The following is a 22,893-nucleotide window of genomic DNA, read 5'->3' as shown; positions in this document are numbered from 1 at the left end:
CTCAAGAATAGAAAGAGATCCCCAATTTCGTGCATAGGCCTGGAGCCATGTTTTGGGCTGGAAAATCGAGCCCAAAACCCTATTTCTTCAGTCCACAGAGATTAAGTAAATAGACTTTTAGTCCACTTCTACTTCTCTGATTGGGTCAAGATTTCAACCATTGGAAAGACCTTTCCAAGACGGTCATTTTGACATAAGGTAGGCCCAATTCCGAGCTCTGAGTCCAAAGATACGGTCTTCAGAAGTTCTGCTGACTTTTATGCACTTTTTCTGCCTGCATTGACTTTTAAGCTTTGACTGGGCTTTAAAAAGGCTTTTTCTCCTTGAATCTCGGCCTTTAATCACAGAACTTCTTAGCAACCAACCCTTGCTCCTTTATCTCGCAAAAGTGACACATTTCTACACATAATTGACTCCAATGCCTGAAATACATAAAAGCACGTAATCAGCATTAACTCTTATTTATTACTCGTATAATTGGTCTAAAAGTATTATTGTTAAGGGATTGAAACTATAATTTTGGGCTCTTATCAAACCACCCCGAAACAGCATTTTGCTTGTCCTCAAGCAAATATGAGACATTAGAATAAGTGACCAAAAATGGAGTTCTAACTACTCTCGTTTTGCCGAGTGCGACTGCATTGACCATATGCAACAAGGCCTTAAACCACTAGAAATTCCCTAGTGGACGAGTTATAGCCTCGTGAGAATTTTCCAATGAAGGTACTTCCAAACTTCATCTACACTACAACGACTAAGAAATAAAACTATTGTTTCCTTATTTATGCTCCCAATTATCTATATATCTCACTAGCAATGAATACAGAATAATAAAGTCGAAACCTAAGCTAATATATGCATAATAATCAATCATTTATGAATAAACATATATATAATGAGTAATACTATAAAATGCACTAGCATGTCCGTTTATGAAAACTCAGAATAGCATCCTTAAGTAGGTCCTCACATAAATGCCAAGACGAAAACCACTCTAATTTTTCCGCTCAAGTTTCGCTACTCCAGTGCACAGTGGGCACACTTTACCTTATAATCTCAATGACACACAAGGAAGCCGAAGTCGATCAAACACATCTGCCACTTACTATCACACTAACCTGTTCCTAATTGAGCTAGAAGTTTTTATTAGGTGTTGCGGGGATTAGGAGATGGTTTAAGAAAGAAGGAAATGGATATTCAAAAAGGACAAGTCTGAGATAATAGAGTCTTCATATTATGTAACTAGAGAAAACCTTGTTCTTTACTTTTGCTTTTACACTTTGTTTCCATCCTTAGCCATATTTTTCTTTTTCTTTCGCTTTTGACTCCTTTGATTCTATTTTTGGAGTTCTAACTCTTTATTTTCTTTTATTTATTTATATATTTTCTTTATTTGGATAAAAACTTTCTTTTCTTATTTGAAGCGACTAATCAAATTCTTGATTTCAAAGGTCTTTCTCTTTTCTATTCTTCATCTCTATTCTCAGACTCATTCAAAGAATGGGTTGGCTGATTTTTATTTTTATTTTGTTTTGTAAAAGGTTAAAGGATTTGTGGTTTATGAAAGGCTAAAGAATGGCTCAGAGGGGCGACTAGAGGAAAATAATTCATAGGTTTGAATTTCTGGCTATATCGATCCAAAGAAGTGCTAAATTCTCACTTAGGATATGGTATAGTGATCAAGGAAGTGGACGTGTGATTTTTCTATCCGGATTTTACTTCTCCCTTGTGTCATTTCTCAATTTTCTTCACTCATATAAGGTTTTAGGCTATATTCTCACAGGATTTGTAGAATAAGTACTCTAGCCTAGATTTCAAAAATTTACTGCCAAATAATCATAGATACTCATGCAATATATTTATAGAAAGATGCAAAAATTATTATCTACATAATAACCTAACTTTCTAAAAACTATTCTAACACAAAAGCTACGTGAGACTTATAGATTATTAAGAGCATAGAGAAAGAAAACAATACCAATATTCTTAAGTGTATAGCATAAATTTTTATTTATATTTTTGATTTTTTGATTTTTTGAATTTTTACTAGAAAACAAGTACATATTGTACATATCTATATCCTAACAGATGCTATAATTACACGTGTTTCTGTGCCACCCCCAAACAAGAAGCATGCTTTGTCCTCAAAGTATTGAAATAAAAAGGGTAGAAAAATACCATGGAAACGCTGCGTGAAATTCTGGAACATCTGCAAAACCAAGTTAAAACATACTAATATAGAAAAAGAAAAACAGACGCAACTCTATATGAGTTCCACCCGTTATAGGGTTAACAAGAATCAACTTGCTTGGGACATAAGCAGACACTAACTGAAACTAAAAACTTACCTTATCTCCCATGTTCAAGCATCATCCTCATCCTCTTCTATAAAGAAATGAGGTTCCTTCGCATCCTGCCACGTCATGGTGATTTGCCAGGCTTCACGCCATTTATCATCTACAATCGCTAACCTGTTTAGCGCCACTGAGGTTGCACCTGCCATCCCGGCCAAGTCATAGCATGAAAAAATCAAATAATACAATTGGTGGGTCTCACAATGTCGACCCCAACCCAATCCGTGAAACGGGCACAAAAAACAAAGAAGAAACATAGCATAATACGGCAAACTAAAACAGGCATAAAAGGTATTTATGCCTCATACTTTGGGCTCGTGCTAAACTAGACATTATTGTCTTGGGAAGGTCATATAGCAGGCGTCCCTCAGCTAGAGCAAGGAAAATGTCGCAAGTGGAGTCATTCGCAGAAGAAAAACGCCACTCCCCTAATATGTTTAGCATGATAAAGAACATGACCATGCCCACGTTAAGGGACAAGCTACCAAGGGCTATGTTATATATCCCTTGGTCCTCTACATGGAAAATGATAGCCCCATAAGTATCATGCAAAAGCTCATAGTTGTAGGCAGAGAAATTATCAACTATGTAACCCCATAGGTCTTGAATCTCAGCAGGCATAGGAAGCTCGACAACAAAAGCCAACAAGAACTTGGTTATGTCCATTTTTTCGTCATCAATGTTGATGGAGAATACGTCCATCCGATAAAAGAATTTACAATGGTCATACAAATACGAGGTAAGTGTAGGAGAGTAAAGTTCATCAGAACTTACCATTAAAGATTGTCATCCTGCTTGTATGATTACTTCATGAAACCACACACCATAGGTGTCACTTTGGAACAAGCTTCAAAAGACTGTTCCGGTATGATACGAGGGGATGTCATCACAATAAATCTCTCTAGAAGAGCTGCAAACGATCCTGGAACAACCCAAAAAAAATAGGTATTCTTCGTGCCTACGGAGGTCAGGGCGCGGGTCGCGCTCATGTGTAAATGGAGGAACAGGACTGTCAGCACTAGGCGCGCTCACAATCTACCTTGGGAGGGTATGGGTCGCACTCCATGTGCTCTGAGTAGGGTGAAGTGAAAAATAAAAGGAAAAATTGGAGGTTTAAGGTGAGAGATGAAAGGAGATGTGTGGGTTTTGTGTGGAGAATGAGGGAAGTTTATATAGGGTTCTAGTTTCTAAACTGAATCGACAAGTTGCCAAAAAGCTTTAAGGCAATTGCCAGAAACAAAATATTTCCAAAACCTAAAACGGAAACAACCCATATTCCTTGACTTCAGCAGACTTTTTGTCCACTTCTTCTCCTCTTATTAGGTCAAGGCTTAGACCATTGGAAAGCTCTTTCCGAGCCAGTCGTTTTGACGTAAGGTAGGCCCAAATCCGAGGCATGAGTCCAAAGATATAGTCTTTGGAAGTTCTGCTGACTTGTGTACTATTTCTGCCCATGTTGACTTTTCAACTTTTGACCGGGCTTTATAAAGGCTTTGTCTCCTTGAATCTTGGATTTTACCACAGAACTTCTTAGCAACCAACCCTTTGCTCCTTTATATCACCAAAGTAGCATATTTCTGCACATAATTGAGTTCCATGCCTGAAATACATAAAAGCACGTAATTAGCATTAACTCTTATTTATTACTCGCATAATTGGTCTAAAAGTAGTATTATTAAGCGAGCGCACCCGCGCCCTAAGCTAAATTTTTCTGTATTTCTACAGGTTTGTTTCGAACTTCAATTTTCTAAGTTTTTCAGTGTTCTAACTTGTTATTTACACTGAACACGCACTACACCAAAGAAGGGATTTGGTAACAGTAATAATTGTTACTAATATTTTTACTAACGCTTATATCCGTTACGTCTGGGGTGTTACAGTCACTTGTAGAAAATTTTGTAATCGGATATATCCATTACAGAAAAATTAATTTAAGTAACACTTATATCCGTTAGTGTTTCCATTTGTAACACTTACCTTGTGAATGAATTTGGTTCATTTTCGTGAATTTTGTCACACTTATGACCGTTACTAATGTCATTGAACAATAGTTAGCATTTATTTGTAACGGATATAGCTGTTACAGTATGTGGACTGTTTTGAAAAAAAATATAATATATAATATTTTAGCCCGTTTGCTTTGGGTTACTTGCACCCAGAACACAAAGCTTGCAGTAGCTCACCACCATAGAAACTAAATAAGTAAAAGCAACTCCATTCAAGTCATATAACCATGTAAACACAATTTACACCAATCACCATTCAAGTCTTAAAAAAACAAATATATTTCATACTGATCATAAATACCAAGTTTTGACATAAAAAATATGGTATTGAATGATTTCTTACCAACAAAATTTACCTTACACATCTAATTCATTACAAGTACACCTAATCTGTCAAGCTCAAAACTTCATTTCTTTCTCTTACATGTACTTCTACAGGCGAGGCTTGCTTCAAAACACCTGCACCTGCAAAATAGCAAATGGTATCAAAAGCAAGATATATATAAAAAATGACATTACCATAATGTATTAAAAATAAGTCATGCTACAAGAAAATGAAAAAATCTATTACTGAAACAACGGTGCATATAGAGGGTGGCAACCTACGTTCATACATGAAATATATTATATGCAAAGTATAGGTAAAGTGTTACCACCAACTCAATTGGTGTCAAGTTCAATAAACGAAAAACAATGCCACACAAGCTTCTATCTAAGAATAGTGTCAAACAATATAGAGTATATATGCATCTTCTATCTATGCCACACAAGCCCATCTAGCTTCCAGTAAACATCCAATACCTGTCTCGACAAGGAAACACACTTTTGGTTAGTCTTATATATTAGTAATCTAATATTATAAATCTATAAACATGCTTTGTTGGAAATCCTAATGACTTCCAGGGTGGATAATAGACATACCTCTCAAAGCAAAATCGTATCGTCGGGCATGCAACCACTACCATGAACAGCTTGTGAACCCATACCCATTGGACCCCTCTATAAAGTATAAACCTTATTAAATTTCCTCGTCACCTACATCCAGCAAAGCAAACTCAAACATGAATCAGTTTAGTCTGAAACGTAGTAAGAAACGTACTATGCATTTACTTCACTAAAAAAGGCTTCTTTGGATAACTTCGGTTATCACTATGGAAAGATGAACACCACGACACCAAATTAACTATAAGTGTTCCAAAAGCAACCAAAGAGAAAAGACAATTCAAATTAACATTATATCATTGACCTAGCTTGGTAGATTGGTAGATTTTCAAAATAGATGGGTATTATTATTCTTCTTTCATTGAGTCACCTCAAATACTATATACTTCTAAATAAATGGTGCGGTCTTATATTACTAAATTATTAAAATTTGCAATGAAAAATATACTTACCAGGATACCCTTCAATAAAAGACCCATTGTTTCACGTAGAAAAAGGGACCACTCAGCGTATTGTGGAACAATGTATCCATGTAAGCTTGCCAAGCCGTGTGGAATATACCGTGCATTTGGTTTGACTGCCTTCCAATGTGATGTACATGCACTATGATAAGAGCCCAAAACTGTAGTTTTAACCCTTTAACAGTCATACTTTTGGACCAATTATGTGAGTAATAATTAAGAGTTAACACTGATTACGTGTTTTTATGCATTTCAGGCTTCAAAGTCCATTATGTGTAGAAATGTGCCACTTTAGTGAGATAAAGGAGAAAAGGTTGGTTACTAAGGAGTTCCATGATTAAAGGCCAAGATTCAAGAAGATAAAGCCTTCCTAAAGCCCGGTCAAAAGCTGAAAAGTCGACATGGGCTGAAACAACACACAAGTCAGCAGAACTTCCGAAAGCCGTATCTTTGGACTCAGACCTCGGAATTGGGCCTACCTTATGTCAAAACGACCGGCTCAGAAAGCGCTTTCCAATGGTCTAAGTCTTGACCCAATCAGAGGAGCAAAAGTGAATGAAAAGTCTGTGGAAGGCAACTGCAGCTGAAGAGGCCTTTTTGGACTGAAAGAATTGGGTTTTGGGCCTGATTCTCTGGCCCAAAACATGGCTCCAAGCCCATGCACGATTTTTGGATCTGAAAGTATAAAAACAAAAGTTTAGCTCTTTGTTAATGGTAGCTAGTTAGACCTAAAATATTATAGATAATTCTAGATCTGTTTTCATTAATTAAATTAAGCTTTAGTTCCATTTTCAATTCTTGTTTTAGATTAAGTCTTTGAATCATTGTTCTTGATTGATTAGATAAATAAAATAGTTGTTTTCTCAATTTTGAATTGTGTTATTTCAATTTATAGATCTGATTTTAATTCTTGTTGATTATCATTCCGTAGTTTAAATAGATTGAACCATTGTTAGTTAATTTAGTTAAGTTAGAATTTTAATATGATGTGTAGTTATAATGAAATGGGAAATGATGGTTTGATGACTCAAGGCTAAAACCTCCATTAGAGGGTTGATGAAGCCTTGATGAAAACTTAGTGGTATAGTGTAGAAACATTGTAGAATCTATTCCAATCTAGAAGGTCGTGATTAAGCCATGAGAATGGGTGGACGACCTCGGATGCTAGTTAGTACTTTCGGTAGAAATGCCATGAACACTAGGGATTAGAACTCGAATTTTCTTGCCGTAGAACGTAAGAATCGAGATACAAGAATCTATGTTAGGCTATTAAGTTGGATTCGAGGTGGATTCAATTCCCCTCTAATCATTTATCTAGATTCAAAACAATCATATTTCCATAGCATTAGTAGTTTAAAAGTCAAGTAATCAAATTCAGTAAGTATCGTAGTAATCACCTTCGTAAAGCTCTCATTGACTTAAGACCGACTAATTAGATTAGAAAACAATCCATGCTAGAGCACTAGGAGTGGAACGAATTTGTTACTCCACTCTATCTCGATAGAATTGAGAGTAGGAAACTTTGATAAATATGAGCATCACAAGATTAGTTTAGTTTACTTACGTTTTGAGTTCATCGTTCATTTCGTAGGTAAGCTATTTAATTTTATCTTTTATCAAATGGCACATTTTATATCTTAGTTGCACTTTAGTATTGTTTTCATAGTAGAATTAGTCATTTTAAGTCCCATTAAACCCACCCACCCTTGTTTGATTCATACTGTGGTTATTCGTTTTGCGTTGAAAAAAATTCGGAAAAATTACACGGAGCCGATCGCTTATATAAGGAGCGCGCTGCGCTATCTATAGTCTGGACTTTGAGCGACCGCCCTCTTCTCCCCGAAAGCGACCATACCCTAACTTACTGGACTTGAGCCGACCGCCTCTTACCAAAGCGCGACCAGCTCACTTTGTTGGACTAAGAGCGACCACGCTTTCTCTCGCGCAGCTGCTGCTCTAAGCAAAATTTTGCGGATTTCTACAGGTTTGTTTCGAACTTCGATTTTTTAAGTTTTTCAGTGTTCTAACTTGTTATTTATATAGAACACGCATAAACAAGACGCTATTCATAAGCGAAGAAAGGACGTTTTCAGGTATTCCTTTCTTCCATACCTCGCATCTCTAGTTAGAGGTTCATACTAATATATCAAGATTGTTTGGGTTGTTTTTGTGTTTAGACTTAGACTTGCATGAGATTAAGGTCTGGTCGGAAAAAAACACCGAACGTAATTAACCGTCAACAAACAAACATATAAAGTATACCAATCATAACACCTCTAACTACTATCCCACCAACCATACCTGACATAATGGGTGAAGAAAGAGAGACTCCTCTCTCCGACTTCTACAAAGCTTTGAGCGATAGCCCTAAATCTTGCATCGTTCTAGCAGACCCAGTGGGGGATTTTTGAATCCCCCCAAACATATTTAATTTGTTACCCGTTTTCCATGGTTTAGGCCATGAAAAACCTTACCAACACATGCGTAGGATTGAACAAGTCCTTACAACATTCCATCATCCTACGGTTGGTGCGGAACAAATTAAACTGAGGGTATTTCCCTTCACCTTAGCCGATAAGGCAGCGTCTTGGTTAACTGCCCAAGCGCCTAACTCTGTGGACTCGTGGGCTAAACTTGTTCAGCTATTTATGGAACATTTTTACCCACCCCTAAAGACGGATGAAATGCTTTCCAAGATTCATTTCTTCCGACAGAACCCTCATGAATCATTTTCTGAGGCTTGGAATCGTTTCACCGATCTGCTAATAGAGTGTCCACACCATAACCTAGCAAAAGACACGTTAGTTCGTGCCTTTTTCAAAGGACTTCAACATCACCATAAAGAAGTCCTTGACATAATGAATGGGGGTAGTTTCCTAAGTAAAGGAGCCTCGGAGGCTTATAAATTTTTAGAAGAACAAACTAAACGCAATAACAATTGGGGGGTGATGATATCCCCCGCTCTGCTAGTTCTTCTTCAACAGTTAAGGCCGCCGGTATGTTTGAGATGAAACCCGACCCAGAACTTAAAAATTTAATCGAATCTCTAACTAAAAAAGTAGAGGCTATTTCTATTCAACAAAAGCCTATTCCCGTCATGAATGTCAACTCCAACCCATGTAATTTCTGTTTGAGTCCTGAGCACCCTGACTCCTATTGTCCTCTCGCCTATGAACAACAACAAGTAGAGCAAGATAATGTTTGCTCCATTAATAACTATCCTATTCCTAATGCCCCATGGAGACAACATCCCAACTTTAGTTGGCGAAAAAATCAACAAGTTACAACTCCAGGGTTTAATAACCAAAATGTTAGGCAAACAAACAACTATAATCAAGCTCCACCTAGGCAAGGACAGGGACAAGGTCAGGGAAATTATAATAATTATAACAACCAAGCGCAACCACGACAAGGTGTAGCACAAGGTCAGAATAATTATAATAATTATAATACCAATAAATAAGGTATCGTTCCGGTTAACAATAGTAACTATCAAAACCCACCCATAAATAATCAACGTGAGATAGTTCCAGTCGCACCACCTGTGACTACTACACCTACAATAACCGGACCGTGATCGACACCTTTATACAGTTACCCAACAACTTTTCCAATCAATGACCAATCAAACCAACGGATATTACAATCCATAAATCAGGGCATACAACAGTTAGCCCAAGAGAAAGCCCAACCAAAAGGCGTGTTTCCAGGACAAGCGATACCAAACCCTAAAACAACAAACACAGCCTTTGAGGTAAACGGTAATACTAGTACCGAAACGACAATAGTAGGTGACCTGAATGCCATCACCACTCTCCGCTCTGGAAAGGTGGTTGATAACAAAGTAACTATGCCTATAGTTACCCCATCAGTACTCCCTACACCGGATATCGAACTAGATACTGAAATAGAAACTGAAGAACCTACCACTGTAGAGGTACCAGTTAAACCACAACCTAAGAAACAGAAAGCCAAGGTTACACATCAAATTCGAGCCATACGCTAAATATAGAGCGAAACCACCATTCCTCAAAAATTAGCCATGCTATCCGGGGATACCAACTTCGAGGAGATTAGGAACGCGTTTTCAAAAATCTAACGATAAACCTTCCTTTTCTCCGAGCTATTAAAAAGCTACCTAATCACGCTAAGTTTCTTAAAGAGTTGTGCACTACTAGGCGTAAGACCAACATACCTAAAGACGCCTTTTAACTGAACAATTCCCAACTTTATCCGAAAATAATGGAATTGTTAAGTACAAGGACCTTGGGTCCCCTATCAGAAAATGCACCTTAGGAGATTCCCACACGACGACCGCTTTATTAGACCTGGGGGCGAGTGTTAACTTACTCCCGTATTACTTGTATAAACAAATAGGTCTACAGGAAATGCAACCTACAAAAATAACGTTGCAATTAGCGGACAGGTCTATTAAGTATCCTAAGGGTGTAGTGGAAAACGTGCTTGTTAAGGTTTAGGATTTCTACTATCCTGCGGATTTTGTTATCCTCGATACAGAAGTCGCTAATGACTCTGTACCGATCATCTTAGGGCGCCCCTTTTTAGCAACTGCCAACGCACTTATTAATTGCCGCGATGGTAAGATGTCCTTATCTTTTGGCCATCTCACAGTTGAGGTAAATGTTTTTAAAATGATGAAACAGTTACCAGATTCGTCTATAGATGGGGAGGTTAGCATGATTGAGAGCTTAGCTCAAGATTATTTTAACAACACGTTTCCTGAAAACAATATGTACAAATTCATTTCTTTTGGAAAGTCAGATTTTGTAAATGACTCCTACTTAGAGGAAGTCAACAACATCCTTGAGTCCACACTAATTGTAGACATTTCGGTTGCTCCACATATTGAGTATGAAGACTTGCTACCTAAGCAAGTATTCATTATGCAAAATGAGGACCCCGACGAAACATCTATTGATTTTCCTCCCACCCCAGTGCTTAAACCCCTTCCCCCAGAGTTAAAATATATACAACTTGATCCGGATGGTAATCATTCGGTAATTATATCTTCTCTGTTATCTAAGGATGAAGAGACATGTTTAATCCGGGTGATTAGGGAACATCGGTCTGCGATTGGTTGGTCCCTAGCTGACATTAAGGGAATTGACCCTAATGTTTGCACTCATCGTATCCATTTGGAGGATAACGCGAAGACTTCTCGCGAACCTCAGTGTCGCTTGAACCCTGCCATGAAAGAGGTGGTTAGGGAAGAAGTCTTTCGATTACTCGATGCGGGTATCATATACCCCATCTTTGATAGCGAATGGGTAAGCCCCATTCATGTAGTTCCTAAGAAATCAGGAGTTACCATGGTTAAGAAGCGGAAAGGGTGACTATGTTGTCACACAAGGTCCTATGAAATGGAGGATCTGTATTGATTCTGAGACGTTTAAATGCTATGACACGAAAGGATCACTTTCCTTTACCTTTTATAGATCAAATGCTTCGAACGCTAGCTGGTCATGCTTTTATTGTTTTCTGGATGGCTAATCGCTATTTTCAGATTATTATTGATATTGATGACCAAGAAAAGACTACCTTCACATGTCCCTTTGGAACGTATGCCTATAAACGCGAATGCCTTTTGGCCTCTGTAATGCTCTTGAACCTTCCAGTGAATGGTGTATGCTTCATATATTTAGTGACATGGTAGAAGCTTTATGGAAGTTTTCATGGATGATTTTTCTATCTATGGAGACTCCTTCCGCATTTGTTTGTCTAACACGCCTAAGGTTTTGATAAGGTGTGAAGAAAAGAGCCTCGTTTTAAACTGGGAAAAGTGTCATTTCATGGTGAAAAAGGGCATAGTACTAGGTCACATTGTATCTAGTGATGGCATCGAAGTAGATAAGGCCAAACTAGATAAGATAGCGACTCTACCTAAACCACGGACTGTCCATGATATTATAGCCTTTCTAGGCCATGCAGGTTTTTATAGGCGATTTATTAAAGACTTCTCGAAAATAGCTAGGCCTTTAACTAATCTGCTTTTGAAAGATGCAATCTTTGATTTTAATTTTAACTGTAAGCAGGCTTTTGAAACTTTAAAAGCATACTAACCTCTGCACCAATTATACACCTCTCCGATTGGTCTAAACCTTTCGAACTCATGTGTGATGCTAGTGACTATCACGGTTAGTGCGATCTTGGGACAAAAACTAGATAATAAGTCCACTATCATTTATTATGCTAGTAAAACATTAAACGATGCTCAACAAAATTATTCAACTACAGAAAAAGAATTCTTAGCCATCATTTATGCTTTAGATAAGTTTCGTCCTTATTTGGTTGGTTCTAAAACTTTAGTTTACACGGACCATGCAGCCCTTAAGTAACTTCTTGCAAAGAAGGATGCTAAGCAGAGATTAATCCGATAGATCCTTCTCCTGCAAGAGTTCACATTAGAAATAAAGGACAAAAGAGGGGTCGAAAACGTAGTTGCCGACCACTTATCTAGACTCACAAACGACGATCAGACTGATTCTGAGTCCATACCGGACTCTTTTCCTGATGAGCATCTGTATGCCATTTTTTCAGCACCATGGTATGCTGACATTGTAAATTATCTAGCGGCTGATGTTATGCCTTATAATTGGTCAAGAAATGAACGTAAGAAGTTTTTGGCCAGAGTTAAGTTATACTACTGGGATGAGCCCTACCTTTTTAAGTATTGTGCGGATCAGATTATTCGTCGTTGTATTCCCCAGTGGGAATACAATGAAGTTCTATCGTTTTGCCATGACAAAGAGTGTGGTGGCCATTTTAGTGGGATGAAAACAGCCGCTAAAGTTCTTCAATGTGGATTTTATTGGCCTACCCTTTTAAGGATGCCCAAGTGCATTGCAAGACGTGTATTCGTTGCCAACAACTTGGGCGAATCACGAAACGTAATATGATGCCATTAAATCCAATCTTGATAGTAGAAATTTTCGACGTCTGGGGCATTGATTTCATGGGTCCTTTCCCGGTTTCCCACGGTTTCATTTATATTCTAGTTGCCGTGGACTCCGTGTCAAAATGGATAGAGGCCCTAGCTTGCCGTAGCAATGACCATAAGACCGTTGTATTTTTTATTAAAGAATATATTTTCTGTCGGTTTGGCATTCCGGAAGCCATCATTAGTGATGGTGGAACACATTTTTGCAATAGAGTTGTTGCATCCCTAGTGAAAAAGTATGGACTTACACACAAAGTAGCAACTCCTTATCATCCACAAACTAGCGGACAAGTAGAAGTTTCTAATAGGGAAATCAAAAAGATTTTAGAAACAATCGTAAACCCCGATAGGAAAGATCGGGTCAAAGCGTCTATCGGATGCCTTATGGGCGATATAGAACTTCTTTCAAAACTCCTATAGGTATGTCTCCCTTTAGACTTGTATTTGGGAAACCATGTAATTTGCCCGTTGAATTAGAGCACCGTGCTCTCGCGTGGGCTATAAAAGCCTTAACTTCAATATTGATGAGGCAGTGTCAAACGCAGTTGCAATTGAATGAGCTTGAAGAAATCCGTAGCGATTAAATGCGATCCGAAGGATTATAAAGCTAACATGAAACGTGTTCATGATAAGCATATCTTCAAGCAAAGAGTTTGTGGTCGGTCAAAAGGTTTTGCTTTACAACTCCGCCTCTACATGTTTTCCCGGGCAAACTAAAAACCGTTGGCATTTTTCTAGTTATGAAGTCACCCCTTACGGGCAATCACCTTGGTAAATCCAAATGACAACGGTACCTTTCAAGTTAATGGTCAACGGTTAAAACATTTTCACTGAACTTCGTCCCCGATGTAGAGGAAGTCCTTTTACGGGACCACATCTATGAGGGGATGACCCCTTGTCATTTGGTGTACTTACTTTCATTTCCATATACTGATAAGTACACCATTCAGGTAACCGAGCCCTCCCTATGGAGTGTGTGGCTGTAAGTACCGGATCCTAAGTCCACAGTTCACATAATTCACGTTTTCCACTTTTGCATGTTTTCGGTTTTGAGTCATGTTCCTCTATGGAGTGAATTATGTATTTATTGTTTTTCGTGGTTTCTTAAATAAACAAATAAAATTAAAATTAAAATTCTTAAAATCAATAGAAATAGCAATCCAACAAGTCTTGGGAATCGACTTTAAAAATCGACCAGCGTTGTAAACAAATTTTGTGTTTAAAAATTTGTTTGGGGGTGGGCGATCGATCTTTCCATTAGGATTGCTTGAACTTTCCATTGGTTTTGTTTAGGCCCATTAGTTCAATTGGGTTGCCGTAATCTAAACTTAGATTTCCTTCGTTCGCATAACTTACGTCACACACGCACTTCGAGGCGTTCTTCTACCCTCTTATACATCACCCATGGTTGGAATTGAGTGTTTTATGGATCATTGGATTGGAAATTCTCTACTGATCATTTCCATAACTCATTCGCCAAAATTGGGCCAGTAACGAAGCAGCAGATTGAGTTTGAAATTGCGCGAAAAATCGGGAAATTCTGCAATTCAAACTGGGCTTGGGCCCAAACCGCACGCATGTTGCGCATCTCCTTCCTTCCCAGAAAAAAATGCACGGTTCCCTTCTTTCCCTTTCAATACCGCCGGTTACCTATTTTAAATCAAACTTGGAAAACCAAAATAAAAAAATATATATATATATAGAGAGAGGGAAGAAAACCTAACTACACCTACAACAAGGAAATCAAATCCACCTTAAATCTTCTCTAAACAATCATCACCACCAACCCAACTTCGAAAAACACCCACCAATTATAGTTTCCACCACCACCACCAACGCCACCAACGCCGTTTTAGTAGTTTTCTTCAAAACTCACCTCCCCCACAGTCTACAAACCATTAGTAGTCTAAGAAATTTCAATGGCTTCTGACGTAGAATTTTGCCGGGAAACGCGTTTTTGCTTCGGCGGTTTTAAGCCCATTTTATGACACGGAGATGTTTAAGAGATATTGGAACGGACTGTGGTACTCAACTGAGGAGTTCTATCACTATGATTTGGTAGAACAGTTTTATAAAAAGCGAGAATTGGAAGGGGATAGGATTTTCATAAAGTTAGGAGGAACGCGGAGAGAAGTAACGCGACAGTTGTTAGCTGAACTGTTAGGAATTACGCTTGAAAGCAACCTAGTAACGACAATTCAAGAACCCCAGTATACTGGAGTTCCTGCTTTGATGAAGGATACTGTCGTGGAGGGTGAATACAATCCGACATCCCATTGCGTCCGCCAGACCACCCTGAGAACCAATCAACTGGCTGTAGCTCAGTGGATTGGTAGGAACGTCCTCGGGAAAGACAAAGTCAGTGATATCGGCCTGCAATGTCGCGCGTTCTCGATTTTGCAAACAAAGAAGTATAATTTCTGCATCCTTGATTTAATGTTTAATGTGATTCGAGGAATGGGGAAGAGTTTAAGCGCCTCTTCCGTATTGATCACTAAGATCATGCTCTCCTTTAGAGCTGTCGCAAGATCTGCTCCTATTAAGATCAAATTGCATTCTAATGCAAGTATCTATACAGATTGCATCCAAGAGACTTGGCCGTTGTCTGAAGAAAAAATGGATGAGTCGAAGGATGAAAGGGAAGATATGCATGGATGGATGAAGATGCATTAGAGAAGTGTAATTCTAATGTAGAACGCATGCAAGTGTTGCAAACTGCCTTGCGGTGCGTTTATGGTATTTGTGGAGATATCCGAAATAGACAGATAGTAGTTCAAAAGAAGTAAAGGGAACCTTCGGAGGAGATTTGAAATACTTTCGAAGGGGTTACGGACGATATCTTGTATAACATGGAGACTATCCACCAAAGAACAACAAACCCGATTATCACGATTACTTTCGATGCGAGATGGAAGCCCAACGCTTGTTCCGAATAGAGATGCTACGATGCATGCCACCCGTGGAGGACTCTGTTTCAACCGAGTCCGATAGGCATGAGCGTCGTCGCCAAAGGACAGATGGTTCAAGCCATTCTCCATCCCAGAGCCAATCTCCATCTCAAGGTCCATCATCATCACAAAACTAGGTGTTCACCCCAGTTGGAGTTCGCTGTTATTTCATATTTCGTTTTATTAGAAGGATTTTAATTCAGTAGTTAAATTTAAATAGTAATGTGTTTATTTAATGTTGTTAGGATTTATATTTTATTTTGTCTTTAATATAATTGGTTATTTTCGAGTACTGCTTGTTTTATCATTTATCCCACCTTCCCGACTTGTTTGGGGGTGGAAATATTTAGATCGAGCATAAGTCGTTATATGATCATATATATGTTACGTTGTCTTGGAGGAAAGGTTGATAATTTGGCCGATATCGGCATATCTAGGACTTGTGTGGTGGTAGCATGAAATCTAGGACAGTTTAGAAGTTACTATTCTAAATCCAGTATGAAAGATACCAGGATTTTTAGGAAATCATGAAAATGGCTTGTTTCCATTTTCGGTTTTGGGAATTTTCCTATTTCCGGAAATTGCCTTCAAACAAATAGGGAATTTCCCGATTCGTTTTGGAAGTTCATAACCTATTTAAACTCCCTTCTTTCTACACTAACAAACCACAATACATTCCACCATCATCCCGCACCATCCACTCCAAGTTTTACTTTCTTTTCATCTAAACTCCGGTTCAGCTAACACTAGGCGGCTTCGCTGCTTTGTCGAGCGGCGCTGCTTTACTTTTTTGAAGAATTTTGTCGAGGCCGACCGCCCTCATCTTGGCCCGACCATACCTCATCTATCGGAACTAGAAGCCGACCTGCCCTCATACCAAGCGCGACCCGCGCCATAACACTATAATCGCATTTACACAAGAGCGCGACTGCGCCCTACATGAGCGCGCGTGCGCCCTGGTTTCTGTGAACGCGAAAATTTCCAATTTTCAGACGGTCATTCCAGGATTTTTGTGAAACTGTTCAAAGAGTTATTGTGATGACATCTCCTATAGTCATACCTGAACAGTCTTTCAAAGATGTGTTGGGCACCGAGACCTATGGACACTGGTTCCGACACAGGATCCTGCAGTTAGGATGGCGTCATCTACTGGTAAGTGATGACGAGTCATATTCACCACAACTTACTGCTTATTTCTATGACCACGTTAAATTCTATTGTAATCAGGATGGAGATCAAGAATTCTCCGTCGTAGTCGATGACACGACACATGAATTCAATAAAAATTTGGTTGCCTTAGTTTTAGGAATACCAATACTTGATCCTATTCACACATGGGCATATATGACTGATAATGCATATCTTTATGATTATACATATTTCCATGATTATTATGGGGGAGGGGTATTTCGAGTAATGGACCAGGGGCGATATAACATTGCCCTTGGTAGCCTTTCCTTAAACGTAGGCACCACCATGTTATTTATCCTGATGAATATTTTAGGGGAATGGCAGTTCATACGCAAAAACGATCTTGCTGGCGGTGACATTTTCCTCGCTTTAGAATGGGGCGTCGCCACTATGACATTCCCCGAGTTTTGGTCACTAGTCTTAAGAGAGCCCAAACCATGAGGCATAAGTATCTTCTTATGCCTGTGTTGGTAAGCCGCATCATGCGTAGTTGTTTACCTGTATTCTGTGCATAATTCACAGATTGGAAAAGGGTTGAAGTCATGAGACCCACCAATAGGTGGTTAAGCTCATTCGCGAATAATGACTTGGTTGGGATGGCAGGTGCGACCTCATTTGGTCGCCCGTACATCCCATCGGACATAATAACACTTAACAAGGTTAGCATTAGTAGATGATAAATGGCGGCAAGCTTGGCAAGTTATAATGGTGGCGGGGATCGCGAAGGAACCTCATATCTTTAATGAGGAGGAGGATGCTTAAAGCGGGAGATAAGGTAAGTTTTGATTTTTTTTTTAGTGTATGCTTATGTCCCAAGCAATTTCATTTTGTTAACCCCATAATGGGTGGAACTTCATTATAGAGTTCGCGTCGGTTTATTTCCTATAGTAGTACGTTCTAACTTTGTTTTGCAGATGTTCCTAAATTTCACACGTTTCAATGGTATTTTTCCTACCCTCTTTATTTACAATACTTTGAGGACAAAGCATGATTCTTGTTTGGGGGGCATAGAAACACGTGTAATTAAGGCATCTGTTAGGATATAGATATGTATAATATGCATTTGTTTTCTTAAATTTTTTTTTAAAAAAAAAAAAAATCAATTCAAAAATATAAATAAATAAGTTATGCTATACACTTAGGAATATTGGTATTGTTTTCTTTCTCCATGCTCTTAACAATCTAGAAGTCTCCAATTAGCTTTTTGCATCGGAATAATTGTTAGAAACTTAGGTTAATATATAGGTAATAATCTTTGCATCTATCTATAAATATATTACATGAGTATCTATGATTGTTAGGTAAGTTTAAAATCTAGGCTATACTTATTCTACAAATCTTGTGAGAATATAGCCTAAAAAACCTTATATGACATGAAACATTTGAGAAATGACACAAGGGGAGAAGTAAAATCCGGATAGAGATATCACACGTCCACTTGCTTGATCACTATGCCATATCCTAAAATTTAGGCCCTTTTGGATCGATATAGCTAGAAAATTCAAACCTATGAATTATTTTCCGCTAGTAAGCCCCTCGAGCCTTTCTTTAGCCTTCCATAAACCACAATTCCTTTACCCATTTACAAAACAAAAAACAAAATAGAAAAAATAAATCAACCTACCCAATTTAGAATAAGTCTGAGAATAGAATGAGTGAAGAAAGAAGAAGAGAAAAACCTGTGTAAACAAAAATTAGTTAGTTGCTTCAGAAAAGAAGTTTTCATCCAAGGAAAAGAAAAAAATATATAGAAATAAATAAAAACTCCAAAAATAGAATAAAAGGGAGTCAAAAGCCAAAGAAAAGAAAAAGAAAAATATGGCTAAGGATGGAAACAAAGTATAGAAGCAAAAGAAAATAACAAGGTTTTCTCTAAGTTATATAATATGAAGACTCTATTATCTCAGACTTGTCCTTTTGAATATCCATTTCCTTCCTTCTTAAACCATCTTCCTAATCCCCGCAACACCTAATAAAGACTTCTAGCTCAATTAGGAATATGTTAGTGTGATAGTAAGTGACAGATGTGTTTGATCGACCCCGGCTTCCTTGTTGTCATTGAGTTGTAAGGTAAAGTGTGCCCACTGCACACTGGAGTAGAGAAACTTGAGTGGAAAAATCAGAGTGGTTTTTGTCTTGACATTTATGTGAGGACCTACTTAAGGACGCTATTCGAAGTTTTCAAAATGAACCTGCTAGGCATTTCATAGTATTACTCATAGTATATATATTTGTATCATAGATGATTGATTATTATGCATATATTAGCTTAGGTTTTTAACTTGGTTATTCTTATTCATTTGCTAGTGAGATGTATAGATAGTTGGGACATGAATGAAAAAACAATAGTTTTATTTCTTAGTCGTTGTAGTATAGTTGAAGTTTGTGAGTACCTTCACTGGAAAACTCTCATGAGGCTATAACTCGTCCACTAGGGAATTCCTAGTGGTTTAAGGCCTTATTGCATAGGGTCAATGCAATCGCACTCAGCGAAACGAGAGTAGATAGAACTCCATTTTTGGTCACTTATTTTAATTTCTCATCTTTGCTTGAGGACAAGCAAAATGCTGTTTGGGGGTGGTTTGATAAGAGCCCAAAACTGTAGTTTTAACCCTTTAACTTGATCATACTTTTGGACCAATTATGTGAGTAATAATTAAGAGTTAACACGATTCACGTGTTTTATGCATTTCAGGCTTCAAAGTCTATTATGTGCAGAAATGTGCCACTTTAGTGAGATAAAGGAGAAAAGGTCGGTTACTAAGGAGTTCCGTGATTAAAGGCCAAGATTCAAGAAGATAAAGCCTTCCTAAAGCCCGGTCAAAAGCTGAAAAGTCGACACGGGCTGAAACAGCACACAAGTCAGCAGAACTTCCGAAAGCCATATCTTTGGACTCAGACCTTGGAATTGGGCCTACCTTATGTCAAAACGACCAGCTCGGAAAGAGCTTTCCAATGGTCTAAGCTTTGACCCAATCAGAGGAGCAGAAGTGGACGAAAAGTCTGTAGAAGCCAACTACAGCTGAAGAGGCCTTTTGGATTTGAAAAAAATTGGGTTTTGGGCACGATTCTCGGCCCAAAATATGGCTCAAGCCCATGCACGATTTTGGATCCGAAAGTATAAAAACAAAAGTTTAGCTCTTTGTTAATGGTAGCTAGTTAGACCTAAAATATTATAGATAATTCTAGATCTGTTTTCATTAATTAAATTAAGCTTTAGTTCCATTTTCAATTCTTGTTTTAGATTAAGTCTTTGAATCATTGTTCTTGATTGATTAGATAAATAAAATAGTTGTTTTCTCAATTTCGAATTGTATTATTTCAATTTATAGATCTGATTTTAATTCTTGTTGATTATCATTCCGTAGTTTAAATAGATTGAACCATTGTTAGTTAATTTAGTTAAGTTAGAATTTTAATATGATGTGTAGTTATAATGAAATGGGAAATGATGGTTTAATGACTCAAGGCTAAAACCTCCATTAGAGGGGTTGATAAAGCCTTGATGAAAACTTAGTGGTATAATGTAGAAACATTGTAGAATCTATTCCAATCTAGAAGGTCATGATTTGCCATGAGAATAGGTGGACGACCTCACATGCTAGTTAGTACTCGGTAGAAATGCCATAAACACTAGGGATTAGAACTCGAATTTCTTGCCGTAAGAACGTAAGAATCGAGATACAAGAATCTATGTTAGGCTATTAAGTTGGATTCGAGGTGGATTCAATTCCCCTCTAATCATTTATCTAGATTCAAAACAATCATATTTCCATAGCTGTAGACACCCCATTTTTGCACCTCAGGCATAATTCATTCACGATTTTGCCTTGAATTAAATTTGATCATATAAGATGATTTGCTTTCTAGAGTCTTCTTTTCTATATCAAACTTCTTTCTATTCATCTACTTTTAGCATCTTTAGACTCTCCTCATCATGTTCTAGCTATGGCTGAAGTTTCGTTGCTTTCTGAGTTTTGAGATGAAAATGACCAAAATGCCCATGTAACCCTTTGGAGCCCAAATCTCGTTTTTTCCACTCTTTCTTTGGATGAGATTATTTTATATTTGAATTCCCCTTGAAAAATCCTTCGAAATGAGTACAAGCTTGCCTAGGTTACTTTTGGATTTCGGAAACCCTAATCTTGCCCTATCCCGTTTCAGCCCGTTATGCGCACTGTTGAGTGCAACGTTTTTTTGGAGTAAGATTTCGACCCAAGGATATTTTTAAGAGTTCATGGACCTTCCTAATGGATTAATTAACAATTTTTGTGAAGAAGAGTTTGCCTAATTTTGACCTGGTCAAAGGGAATTTGCAGTGTTCATAAAATGGTCAAGATGGGCCTTTTTGGTTGGATTTGGACATATGGTCATGGGCTGTGGATCCAGCTCGAGTTGGACCTTTTCATTAGGGTTTCTAGCCCATTTTCAAGCCTCTAAAAACCTAGAGAACCTTCCTTAATTGTTTGATTTGATTTGATCCCTAAAATCAAGAATATTCTAGAGAATATGCCATTTTGGAGCCAAGTTTGGAAACCCTGGATTATGGGCTCATTAAGGACGTGTAGGGCTTGATTTTTTGCCCTAATCCATTTGAAATATCCAAAGATAAAGGTCCAACATCGCACCCCTTATCCTACCTCTTGAATCAAGGGCCAGATTTAGGAGGTGCAACCAGAAAGAGATCAAGCCATTGGATTTTTCATCATCAATACTCAGCCATTGGATCAAACTCATTACCATATTGAAATCCATCCCAAAAAGCTATAAATATGGGTCTCATTCACCCATAAAAAAATAATCTAGAGCAAGCTAGAGCTAGGAATTCGGAGTTAATAATCTGGACCTAGTTATTCAGAGCTAATAGCCTTCTTTTCTTCAGTGTTCTTCATTTTTTTCTTTCTAGTTCTTCATTTTAGCCTTCTTTTTCTTCTTGTCGATCTTGAGTAGAAACTTCTTTTCACCAAAAGTTGTTTTTTTTTCTCAAATCACCTGTTTCAATCCAAAAATCACAGTTATCAGTTCAAAATCAAGTTTATCATCAATCAATCAATCAATCTACAATCAAGTATGAGGCAACATTCCAAACAAGGTGACATCTTTCTTTTTTCTTTTATTTCCTTTAGCATTGCATATTAGGTTATCTTTTTTATTATAGCATATAGTTATTAGTTTTTAATCCAACTTGGTAGATTAATTTTTCAAGCTTTCTTCGTTTGCCTATCTTAACACGTTACACCTCAATAGAAGTAAGGCTGGTTTTTACCAGGCGATTGTGGGTGCCTAACACCTTCCCACATCGTACCTTGACTCCCGAACCCAATAATCATCTAGTTTCGAGGGTTAGTCCTTCACATAGGTTTTACTCAACTTTTCCTTAATAAAGTTAGTGGCGACTCTAAAAGCAATTGCATAGACTTAGGTACACATTTTTGTGCTTACAATAGCATTAGTAGTTTAAAAGTCAAGTAATCAAATTCAGTAAGTATCGTAGTAATCACCTTCGTAAAGCTCTCATTGACTTAAGACCGACTAATTAGATTAGAAAACAATCCATGCTAGAGCACTAGGAGTGGAACGAATTTGTTACTCCACTCTATCTCGATAGAATTGAGAGTAGGAAACTTTGATAAATATGAGCATCACAAGATTAGTTTAGTTTACTTACGTTTTGAGTTCATCGTTCATTTCGTAGGTAAGCTATTCAATTTTATCTTTTATCACACTACAAGGTGTGAACCATAACTTTCTGATCAAAATTCAATTGAACACAAATTTAACTGCATGTGATAATAAGCATGCAATACATAAAAAAAACAAACAAAAGACTGGAAATAACATAAATGCTTCAACAGTTGAACTTCACATGGAAATTAGGTACAAAATCATGTGAGAGCCTTCTCATGATCATACTGATGTGCCCTTTTCTGTGAACCTTTATACAAGAATACAAGCCATGCACGTGTGTTTTGTGACCTTGTTACCACTCACCATGTAGCATGCAGACCATATCATGAGGCACATGCAAGAGTT

The sequence above is a fragment of the Coptis chinensis genome, chromosome 1 (assembly GCF_015680905.1).
Source record: "Coptis chinensis isolate HL-2020 chromosome 1, ASM1568090v1, whole genome shotgun sequence".
Lineage (NCBI taxonomy): Eukaryota > Viridiplantae > Streptophyta > Magnoliopsida > Ranunculales > Ranunculaceae > Coptis > Coptis chinensis.
This window is presented reverse-complemented; position numbering follows the sequence as displayed.